Source organism: Glycine max, chromosome 2, assembly GCF_000004515.6.
Source record: "Glycine max cultivar Williams 82 chromosome 2, Glycine_max_v4.0, whole genome shotgun sequence".
Lineage (NCBI taxonomy): Eukaryota > Viridiplantae > Streptophyta > Magnoliopsida > Fabales > Fabaceae > Glycine > Glycine max.
Window position 1 is genome coordinate 28,617,263 of NC_016089.4, and position 11,939 is coordinate 28,629,201.

General features: G+C 26.7%; 1 non-coding gene across 1 annotated transcript; it reads right to left on the bottom strand.

Annotated features, from left to right (window-relative positions):
• Nucleotides 1–11,075: 11,075 nt before the first annotated feature.
• Nucleotides 11,076–11,182, bottom strand: LOC113001007 (small nucleolar RNA R71). Its single transcript, XR_003266320.1, has one exon. It is a non-coding gene; the product is annotated as a small nucleolar RNA R71 (small nucleolar RNA).
• Nucleotides 11,183–11,939: the final 757 nt, after the last annotated feature.

The following is an 11,939-nucleotide window of genomic DNA, read 5'->3' on the forward strand; positions in this document are numbered from 1 at the left end:
ATATGTTGTTATATAATTAACAAAATTATAACATGAGTATTTGTTGAATACATATTGGGTAAATTATAATTTTGATTCTTTTATAATTTTAAATCTCCAATTTTAGTTATTTTATTTCTAAACCAAGATATTTAGTCCTCTTATTTTTTAAAATAAATAATTTTGTTTCTTTCATTAATTGACATGATACTTATATGATAAGTGATTAAATAAAGTAAAAAAATAAAAAAATCTTGAATTCATAACCTTTTATTTAAGAAAAAAAATAATAAATCACTAAAATACTCTCTTTATTTAGCTAATTTTGTAAACTATCGTAAGTTAAGAGTTTTTTTAAAAAAATTATATAGCTTATAAATTAAAATAAAATATTTAATATTTAATTTTACTTACATTCATTTTATTATAAAATTTTATTTTAATATAAATTCATAAATTATTATATATAAAATTTTGTTCTTGTTTTATTATAATTCTAAAACAATTACATAAACTAATTTATATATTATTTTAAAAAATATTTTATTTAATTTTAAAAGTTACGTAAATTTGAAATAATATATAAATAATCTAAACAATAAAAATTCATTACTTATTGTAATTAAAATAAAAATTTATATTATTTATATACAAAAATAAATCACATAAAACATATTATATAAATAATTTTATGTAATTTTCTTGATTTATATAATTGGTATTATAAATCTTATTTAGTATATAATTTTTTATAGTTAAAACAAAAATATTAACTTGTAAGTTTCTTGAAAATTAAATATTAAAATTTTATTAATTTATATAATTATAATAAAAATAATTTAAATATTACAATAAATTTACATAATTTTTATAATTTACATATTAATAAAGGTAATTATATTGATTTATATAATTAGAGTAAAAAATAATTTTTACATTAAAATCAGTTTATAAAATAATTTATGTAAATAATTTATATACTAATTTATGAAATTTAATTATAAATTGGTAAAATAAAAATATGTAAATTAGTCAAAATTAAAATATATAAAATGATATAAAATAAAATAAAAAATATTTATATGTTAAATATTTTTTTAATTTATAAATTTTATAATTAAAATAATTAATAACTATTCATTACATATAAAATGATGTTTATAAAGTTTTAATAGTTTATTATCCTATTCTGAATAAGAAAATTATGAGTTCAATTCATGTCAAGTTTTTTTTATGTTATTTAATCCCTTATTACCTAAGTATTATGTGAATAATTTAACCAAGTGTCATATTAATATTAATACATTATATCAAAGTTAATATTTAATTTTAGATAATAGAATCCAAAATTACTCATTATAAAAAGTAAAAAAATTAAATATTTTGATTTATAAATAAATAAATAAATATTTTGTTTCCTTCAGTTATCTTTGATGCTTTGTTCTTGCATCAAATTTTTAAGAATTTGTCAATAAATTCGTTTTTTAATATTTTTTATTATCATTCAGATACGTAAAGATTTTTGACATTAGTGGAAATTAAAAGTTACAAGAAAAGAAAATCTTTCAGAGATTAATATGGCATCAAAATATTTTAACGAAATAATACAGAAACGATTAAAAATTTTAAAGATTAATTTGATGGTTAATTATTTTGATAAATTAATCTAATAATCCATATACCATTAAAAATAATAAATTCAGGAATCTCTTTGGTCCTACTCAAATTAAATTAAATTAAATAATGTTACATGCCTAGGCTATGTCCATTTGAGAATGTAATGTATACTTTATAAATATATAAGATATTAATTATTTGATTTAAAAAATATATATTCATATATTTAACATAAAAAATTATTTACAAAAAAATTAAAACGGAGAGGCTTCCCATACACAACTAGCCTCTATACATTAGGAATTTCACCGGGAAGGATTGTTCACTTGCCCGCCATACAAAGAAAGTCAACAAAAAAATTAATAGATTTAATTACATTTTATTCCAACTTTTTATTCTTTAGTAAATTTTATCCTTAACAAACTAATTTGGTTATTTTTTAAAATTTGTAAATTTTACTCTTCGTCCTTTGTTTGATGGTTGTTCCTTAGTAAGCTCAAATTTTGGGGTAAAAATTGTCAAAAATAAAAATTAGGAATAAAATTTGTCAAAAAAAAACTAAAGATAAAATTCACCAAAAAAAAAGTAAAATTGTGTAATTATGACAGCATATCACATAAAATTTTTATTAGTTAAATGACAAGTAAAATTCACAAGTTTCTTTAAAAAAATATGTCAAATTAATTTGACTGAAATAAAATTTGCTAGGAGAAAAAAATAATTATTGTAAAGGCCAATTATATTTTGTGCTCTCAATGCATGCCTATTTTCTCAATTTCTATTTTGCTAATGCGTTAAATATAGTGTTAACATATGGCGTGTGTGTAAATCTTTATCTATCTTAATTATTTGAATTAACTTAAACTTATGAATTGTTGTGAAAACCAGTAGAAAACTAGTTAAAATAGCTCAGACGATACATAAATTTTTTAATTCATTGCTCTTTATCTGGGCAAAACTAATGCGAGGAAAAAAAAAAGGTAGGTAGTGCTTTTTTTTTTTTCTTTTCAAAACGATTATAAAAAATGGTACATAAACAATATTATACAAAGATGTCGCATTCACAGTGTACACTGTACACACGGCTTTTATTGGATTTTAATTCTCAATAGGCCCACGTAATATGCATTCATACTATATAGTTTCTACACAACACATCCCCCGGCCTTTCTCTAAATTTTTAAATAAAAAAGAAAAGAAGAGAAAAAAAAGGTGTGGAGGTCAAATAAATAAATAAATAAGTGTTAGGGAAGAAAAAACCCACAATGTAAGAGTAGTAACAATTATCGTAGTTTAAAAGAGAATAATGAAAAAATAAGGAGTGTTTTAACAACGATAAAATTATCTAATGAATTGAATACATCCAATGTGAAATTTTCCTTTTTTACATGATATATTTTTTATACACTGTGAGTATATCTTTTATTTTTAGTATACATATTTCTTTGTTATTAAAGCTTTCACGTCGCTTAACTTGATTCTTTAGAGAATAAAAAATAGATAGTTAACTTTAAAGAACCCATGATCGACTCTGTGATGTCTTAGCACATCTCTTGTTCTTGCTTAACAAAAACTTCTATACTACAAATTAAAATTTACAAGCTTAAGCGTGAAACTTTAACTTTTCATATTCTTTCAATTAGATATTTTTAATATTGTCTTTTTATTTATCTTTTGGAGGTTAATTAACACACTATCTCACAATTAAGGATGAAAATAAGTCTGTCCATCCAACAGGCTTATGGCTTAACCTATATCATGCTCAAGTCAGGCTTGATTTTCTTTTTAGCAAATAAACTATACCCATATTTTTATTAAAGAGTATATGGTTAAAAAAAAAAGTCAAGCCTAGTCCACTTGGTAAGTCTTTTATGCCTAACACGGTTGACTTATTTAAGTAAATATGAATAACATTTATTTTTTTTATTAGCATAATTATTATATTAATTTTTTTATATTGTAAAACTCATATATTTACCTTATCAATCATGTTAACCCACTTAAATAGTCAAACTTGCAAGCTTATTGAAAATAAAGTTTTTGCCCTAATAAGAGATCTCATACTACACGCACAAAAGTAAGATTTGACTCTTATAAAGCTTAACCAATCTATTTCCATCCGTATATAATGCTTTGAATATATAGTTGTCATTTTAATCTTCATATAATTTATATTTGTTTTGTATAAAGACTTTTTTTTTATTGACCTATTAGTTAATTAACCTTTTTGTTTATTACCAGTCAGTTAACTTATTTAAATACGAGTCTTTTCAAGATTTATGAACTAAATAATATAAATAAAATAAAAATTTATCTAAATGATACAAGGCAACAATTATTTATATGCATGATATAATTTACTGTTCAGAGGTGAGAAATCAGTTTTTTTATTTTTTTTCTTTGTTAAGAAATCGATTATTAGAAATCAATTTCTTAATGTGTTATATTTTTTTCGAATCCTTTTTTTTAAACACAACTGAAAATGTGTTTTTTCATTGTTTTTGTATTTATTTATTTGATTTCTTGTTTTAGTTTTTTAAAATTGTTTTTTACTTTGTTTTTTTTACTTAAAAATGAACTATTTTTTTGTTTTTTTATTTATCTATTTGAGTTTTTTTGTCTTTGTTTATCTAATTTTTTTTATTTTGTTTGGTTTTCTATTTAAAAATGAACTATTTTTTGTTTTCTTTTTTAATTTATGTAGTTAGTTGTTTTTGTTTTTGTTTATTTAAAATTGGTTTTTATATTGTTTGGTTTTTTTATTTAAAAATGAACTTTTTGTTTTTGGTTTTATTTGTTTTAATTTTTTTAGTTCACTAATTTATATATATTAAATTATTAAAAATATAATTTATGTAGAATAGCATTCAAGAAAAATCCATATATTTAAATACTTACTATAAATATAATTTAGTTAAATATCTATGTTTTAATGCCAAAAGTTTTAAGTATCAATTGAAATCTAAGTGTTAGTAATTTTTCTTCATTTTGGCCTATTTATTGAATGCATTTAAGAGCCAAATTGATACCCAGAAGTTGTGTTAATGACTTTGTTGACATCAAAACTAAGGGAATGAAACATTATGTTCACAAAAATAGTTTATACAAATTAAAATCCAAGTGCCCAATGTTGTCCTCATGGATTTATATGTTCAACTGTTAGTAATTTTTTCTTGTTTTTTGGTCACTTGGTTCATGTGTTTGAGGATCGAATTGAGACCCGAAAGTTATCTTAATAGGTTTATTGACATGAAAACTATAGGGATGAAACATTATTTTAACCAAAACAACTGATACAAATAACAATCTATGTGACAAAAGTTTCCCTCATGGATTGAAATCTTCAACTCTTGCTAATTTTTTTCCTATGTTTTGCTAGTTGGTTCATGTGTTTGAGGGCCGAATCGAGACCCAAAAGTTGTCTTAATAGGTTTATTGACATGAAAACACTTTGTTGAACACATCCACACAACACTTCTTTGTTCTTTTACTTTCTTCCAAGTTTGCAAACACAAACCTTGTGTCACGTCACATTTGTTTCTCTGTTCTTTGTCTATTACACAATATGTCTTCCTCATTTGTCAAATGGTTAGTGCACAACGATGGTGAAATCATCAAAACATATAAACAGAATACTTTTCAAAGCCCCAACACATTGTTCTTTGAAACAAAGCGAGACCTCACACTTGAAATCGTGAAAAAATTCCACCAACACCTTCGTCTTCAACCATTGGACCAAGTATGTAATAAAAATTTTGATACCCACAAGTAGTGAGGCACAAAATGCTGAAATTTACAACAGTCCAACTTGTTGACATTGAAGACATGAAAGGTATGATTTATGTTATTTTCCAAATTGAGACTCTTCAATGTTGCGAATTGTATGCAAACATCAAGTGCAATACAGTTCCCACCCAAACCCTAAACTAGTACCTTATCAATCATAATATTATCCCTAGTCTCATTATTCACAATTATCCCATGCAACCCAAGACACTTTAGCTTTATCCCAACAAGAACAAAATATATTTGAACCAAACACATCTTTTACCCAACTTCTTTCTGGAGAATTTTCCACCAATTTTTTTTTTACTCACAACCATTTGATGCTACTGAGGATTATTCTCACATGTACTTCAATACCCTTGCAGTAGAGTCTTCCTCATCAACCCGACCAAATGAGTTTGAGTTCACAACAAAGCTAGACTTATCTAATGAAGAACTCGATCCCTTTAGTGAGGACGAAGACAAAGTTTATATGGAAGTACTAAATAAGGTCATCGAAGACACACTTAGAAAGGAAAACACTCACAATATTCTTGAGTTCAATCGATGTGACACACGATTCTTGGTCCAAGAGACAATAAACTCAAGAGAGGTTTGGCCCATTGGAGATTTCATAGTTAAGCTGGATGAAATATGGTGTAACTGTGACAAATTTCAAAAGTTGCACATGCCTTGTTCTCATGTTGTTGCTACTTGTAAGCATGCTCATCCTGTATATATGTTGGAAAGTGTCTCCAACGTATACAAAGGATTGTTTGAAGAATTGTACAATGAAGCCTATTGGCCACTGTGTCACGAGCCAATGATCTCCCCCGACCCATAAAAGAAAATAAGTACTAAAGTTCGTCCTTTCTCCACTTGTATCCACACCGAAATAGATATCCGAGAACCGGGTCAACCAAAGCGATGTTCCGTGTGTTGCATCGCAGGTCATTCAAAGAAAAATTACCCTTACCGTGTAGGCTCAAACCAACAACGTTGAATGTATGTCATATTGTTTGTATTTGGGAAATTTTATTGTATTAATTCAAATTTAAATATTTTAGTTCAATTGAACTTGTTGCTATATTTTTAATCTTCTTTTGATTGGTTGCTACATGCTCTTTTTCTTTTTATTATCATTTATATTTTTTTTCACTTATTTTTAATAAGCTAAATGTTTTTATTCAATTAAAATTTGATAATAAGATAAATTTAATTTTATCATTAACTTAAATTTTTTTGTAAATTTAAAAATTGACTTTTAAATTTTTTTCAATGTTACTCTCTTCTCATTAATTTAAAACATTTGATATGTATAAATATCATAAGTGATATCAATTCATAGAAAAAATATTTCATGAACATTCATAATGTTATTACAAGACATTTAGGGAGAGAAAAATAATTATAAAAAAATATAAATTTTATAGGATTTATGATATGATAACAAAAAAAAACATGTAAAAAAATAAAATATGTTAATAAGAAGGAAAAAAATGGAAGGATTGAGCTTGGTCTATAATCTGTTATAGATTATATTTTTAGCTTTGATTTAATCTATTTAAAATTTTAACTTGGCCTATTAATAAATTTAAACATGTATTTTATATTCAAGTTTTTACATAAGTGTAGATAAATTATATATTTTAAAAATTAATATATACATGTATAAATTAGTAAACTAAAATAATTTAAATAAATTAAAACAAAAAACACTCAATTTTCTTAAAAAAAGTTGTAGCAAAAAAATATAAAAAAATAAAATCAAACACATATTTTTTAAAAACAAAGGGTAACAAAAAAAATAGAAAACTATTTAAAAAAACTGAAATAAGTAAAAAAAAACTCATTATATTTTTTTATATATATATAAAAAGAACCTTACAACATCGGTTTCCCAGGTTGATTTGAAAAAAAATGAAACACGTCAAGAAATTGATTTCTCAAGAATTGATTTCTTAACATAAAAAAAAATAAAAATAGAGTTGAGTGGTGAATTTTGGGGAAACCAATTTCTTATCTATAAACAATAAATTATATTATGCATGTAAATAATTATTAATTTGTGTCATTTGGGTAAATTTTTATTTTATTTCTTTTAGGTAAAAAATTTGCCTTAACTTTCAAAAATGTCACTTAGGCTTTAAAAAGATCTATAACAAATAATAAACTAAACTTTAGCCTTTAACATTTTATATAGACGAAGACTATTTAAGCAAAACCTTATTATGCTTAATCTATTTTCACCTTTACCATTAATCAACCAAAGACTTTATTTCACAATCATTTCAAACTACCCTTTTACGCTTTTATCTTTACTTTAAATTACCTTTTAAAAATAAAATGTCAATAGTTAAAAATAATTCTATATCATAATTTAAATTATTCTTTATAAATTTAAAATATAATTTAAATATTTATCAATTAAAAATAATAATTATAATATAGTTTATATATTAAAAAATTATTTATTATAAATTGTACTAATATGGAAAAGGACATTCGCCTTGTTGTAAAAGCTACAATACTTTTTTTTATTAAATAAAAGCTAAAATAATACCTATTAATTAATGTTTCTCTGTTACCTTGAATATGTTTTTGATACTTAAATTTGATGTATGTCTTTTTTAACTCCTCAAATTAAAGTTTATTTATTTTAGTCTTCAAAATTGTAAAATATTTTTTTAATCCTTCTTGATTGATTTTTGACGATTTAAATACACAATTTATGAAAAATTTTGATGGCATAAAAGATTTTTTTTTTTGCAAATTTAAGAGAATAGAGAATAGAAAATACAAGTGTAAATTTAAAAGACTAAAAATGATAAATTTACAAATTTAAGAAACTAAAATTATATTTAAGTCCTCTTTTATTTTATTTTCACATGCCTTTTTGAGTATCATATTTCTTCAACAGAATCTATAGTTATCTTTATAAGTGTTTTTTGAATTTTAATATATCTATCCTGATTTTTCCGAATTTTGAGATTTAACTCAACTAATTTTTTTATTTTTTTTAAAAACTCCTCGAAAGTAAAATATGACAAATCAAGAATACGGTCATTTTTTTTACATAATAGAATGTGATCATATTTGCTAACCACATGCACAGTGAGAACATTGAGTTCATTATTCTTGGAAGGAAGCGTGAAAATATGTCCCTATGCTACGCTGGTAGAGTTTAGGACTTGCTCCCTTTCTGGATTTTTTATTTTTTTTTATAAAAAAACATTTTAAGACGGTTATATGAAAAATCGTCTTAGAATGTCTATATTCTATGACAATTTTTTAAAAAATCATCTTAAAATCCTAAAATTATTTTTTTTGTTAAAAAAACATTCTAAGAGAAAATCGTCTTACTAAGACGACTTTTTTTAAAAATCCATCTTAAAATCCTAAATTATTTTAATTTTTTTTAAAAAAAATTATATTCTAAAACGGTTATTTAAAAATTGTCTTAAAATCAAGTAACCGTCTTAGAATGTTGACATTTTAAGACGGTTATTTTCCTAGAAATTGTCTTAGAATGTGTAGTTTTTCTAAGACGGTTTTTTAATAACCGTCACAGAAAGTCAAAACTTTCTACAACGTTAGCTACAAAGACGGTTAAAAAAAACCATATAACAACACCAAGGTTCTAGTTTAACTCTCTCTCTCTCTCTCCCTTCTATTTTTCGTTTTTAGTTTTAGTCTCTCTTCTCTTTCTCTTTTATTTTCGTTTTTTACAATTCTAGTTCAGACTTTTAGTTTTATCAATAAAATTTTGTTCTCTATTTGATTAATGGAAGGCTAAGTCTGTAGCGTTGTTTTCTCTTGAGGACCAAGCACAGTTCTCTTTGAGGTTCTATTATTATTGTTAAATTCTGTTCAGTTTTTCCTCTTCACTAATTACTCTAAATTTGTTGCTATTAATTCATGCATGCTTAGTGCTTAATTAATTGTCTCTGTGCTTAATTTACGTTCATGCTTAATGATCGTTTATGAGTAATTGGTGTGTATGATGCTTAATCATATAATGAATGCTTTATGTTAAATTTCGCTTAGTAATTTAATTTAGGATTGGATTAAGTGGTTGAACTGATAAAGGATAAATTCTCGCAACCTAGGATAAGAGACTTGCTTGTGAATCAAGGGGAAACAACGTATTTTAATTCTGATAAATTCTAATTCAATTTTACTCGTTGTTTAATTTACAAAAGCAAACAACCCCCCCCCCCCCCCAATTTGTTACTATTTCCTACTATCTGTTATGAACATTTGGTGTATCATTACTCGGTGGGAAATGATCTAGGATCACTTCCTAGTTACTACATTTTAAAATTTATTTGATTCGGGGACGGGCCCGATCAAATTTGGCACCGTTGCCGGGGAGCAGTGTCCAAAGGTTCATAATAGCTAGTGTCGTATTAGTGTTTAATTCTTTCGTGTTTTATGTTTAATTGTTAGTGTGTGTGTTAGTGTTGTTTAATGTCTTGGTATTTTGTTTAGTGTGTGTTCTGTTTTAGTTTTTCTGTTAAGCGCTTCCCCTGTTTCAGTTTTCGGTGTTTTGTGGTGAATAGTGTTTTGTGATAGATTTAGCGACCACTTTTGCTTGCGGCAAAACAAAGTAGTAGTGGAAATCATGTAGCGACGGATTTTAGCAACCACCCTTGTTGAATTATTTGGGATTTTTTGTTTTAGTAGCTAGAGTTTTTATTTTTGGCTGAATTTTTTTGTGGTAACTTCTTTTAATCTATATTTTGTGGGAAAAATAGCTAGAGCCTTTAGTTTGGTCAGATTTGAAAGTTCCAAAAAAGTAGCAAATTTGATTTTTGTCAAAACTTCAAACGGCCATAACTTTTGCTCCGGTTATCAAAATCGCAATTATTGTATATGTATTTGGGGTAGAAAAAAATTTCCTATGCCGTGGTAGCCCGCCATAGGTCGGATGAGGTCTCCATCGTCCAAAAAAAGTGATTTTGTCAAAAGTTTTTTTAAGTATTATTCTCTTATTTTTCTTAACTTATCCTTTTTAGCTTATATAGTTAGACTTCGAATTTTCATTTGAAATTTTTTGTGCTATCTTCTCATCATTTTATAAGGTTTCTCACAAAATTTCAAGTCATTTGGATATCATTTAATGGTAGTTGTAGTTCAAACCTACACTGTACTTGCATAAGAAGGCAACTAATTGTGCATGTTGAATTTAGTGTATGACTAGAGGAAATTCATCTGACTTACAACCCTTTGATCCTGAGATAGATAGGACATTTCATAGATTAGTTAGACATCATTTGGTACCTTTTGAGCATCCTAAGCATTCTGTTATTGGTGATTTTGAGCATTCTGAGAACATGGCACACCCTCCACCCTGTGAGAGGACTCTAAGGGAATTGGTTGCACTTGATTTCACCTACGAAAGCTTGTGCATCCAATACCCTGATGAGGATGTCCCATATGTTCTTAAAACTGGACTGATCCATTTGCTTCCAAAGTTTCATGGTCTTGCAGGTGAAGACCCACACAAACATCTGAAAGAATTCCATATTGTCTGCTCCACCATGAAACCACCAGATGTCTAGGAGGATCACATATTTCTGAAGGCCTTCCCTCATTCTTTAGAGGGAGTGGCAAAGGACTGGCTATATTACCTTGCTCCAAGGTCCATCACGAGCTGGGATGACCTCAAGAGAGTATTCTTAGAAAAAATTTTCCCTGCTTCTAGGACCACGACCATCAGAAAAGATATTTCAGGCATTAGACAACTCAGTGGAGAGAGCCTATATGAATACTGGGAGAGATTTAAAAAATTATGTGCTAGTTGCCCTCACCACTAGATTTCAAAGCAGCTTCCCCTCCAATATTTTTATGAAGGACTCAGCAACATGGAGACAAGTATGATAGATGCTGCCAATGGTGGAGCCCTTGGAGACATGACCCCTGCTGAAGCTAGAAATTTAATTGAGAAGATGACTTCCAACTCTCAGCAATTCAGTGCCAAAAATGATGCTATTGTCATTAGAGGAGTGCATGAAGTAGCCACAAATTCATCAGGTGAGACTAAGAAGCTTGAAGGTAAACTAGATGTCTTGGTTAACCTGGTAACTCAACTGGCCATGAATCAAAAATCTGCACTTGTCGCCAGACTTTGTGGTTTATGCTCCTCTGCCGACCACCACACAAACCTTTGCCCTTCTGTGCAACAATCTGAAGCAATTGAACAGCCTGATGCTTATGCTGCAAACATCTACAACAGACCTCCTCAACCTCAGCAGCAAAATCAGCCACAACAGAATAACTATGACCTCTCCAGCAACAAGTACAATCCCGGATGGAGGAATCATCCCAACCTTAGATGGTCGAATCCTTCACAACAACAGCAACAACAACAACCTTACTTTCAAAATGCTGTTGGCCCAAGCAAACCATACGTTCCTCCACCAATCCAGCAACAACAGCAACAACAACAGCCCCAGAAACAACAAACAGTTAAGGCCCCTCCGCAACCTTCGCTTGAAGAACTTGTGAAGCAAATGACTATGCAAAACATGCAGTTTCAGCAAGATATCAAAGCCTCCATTCAGAGCTTAACTAAT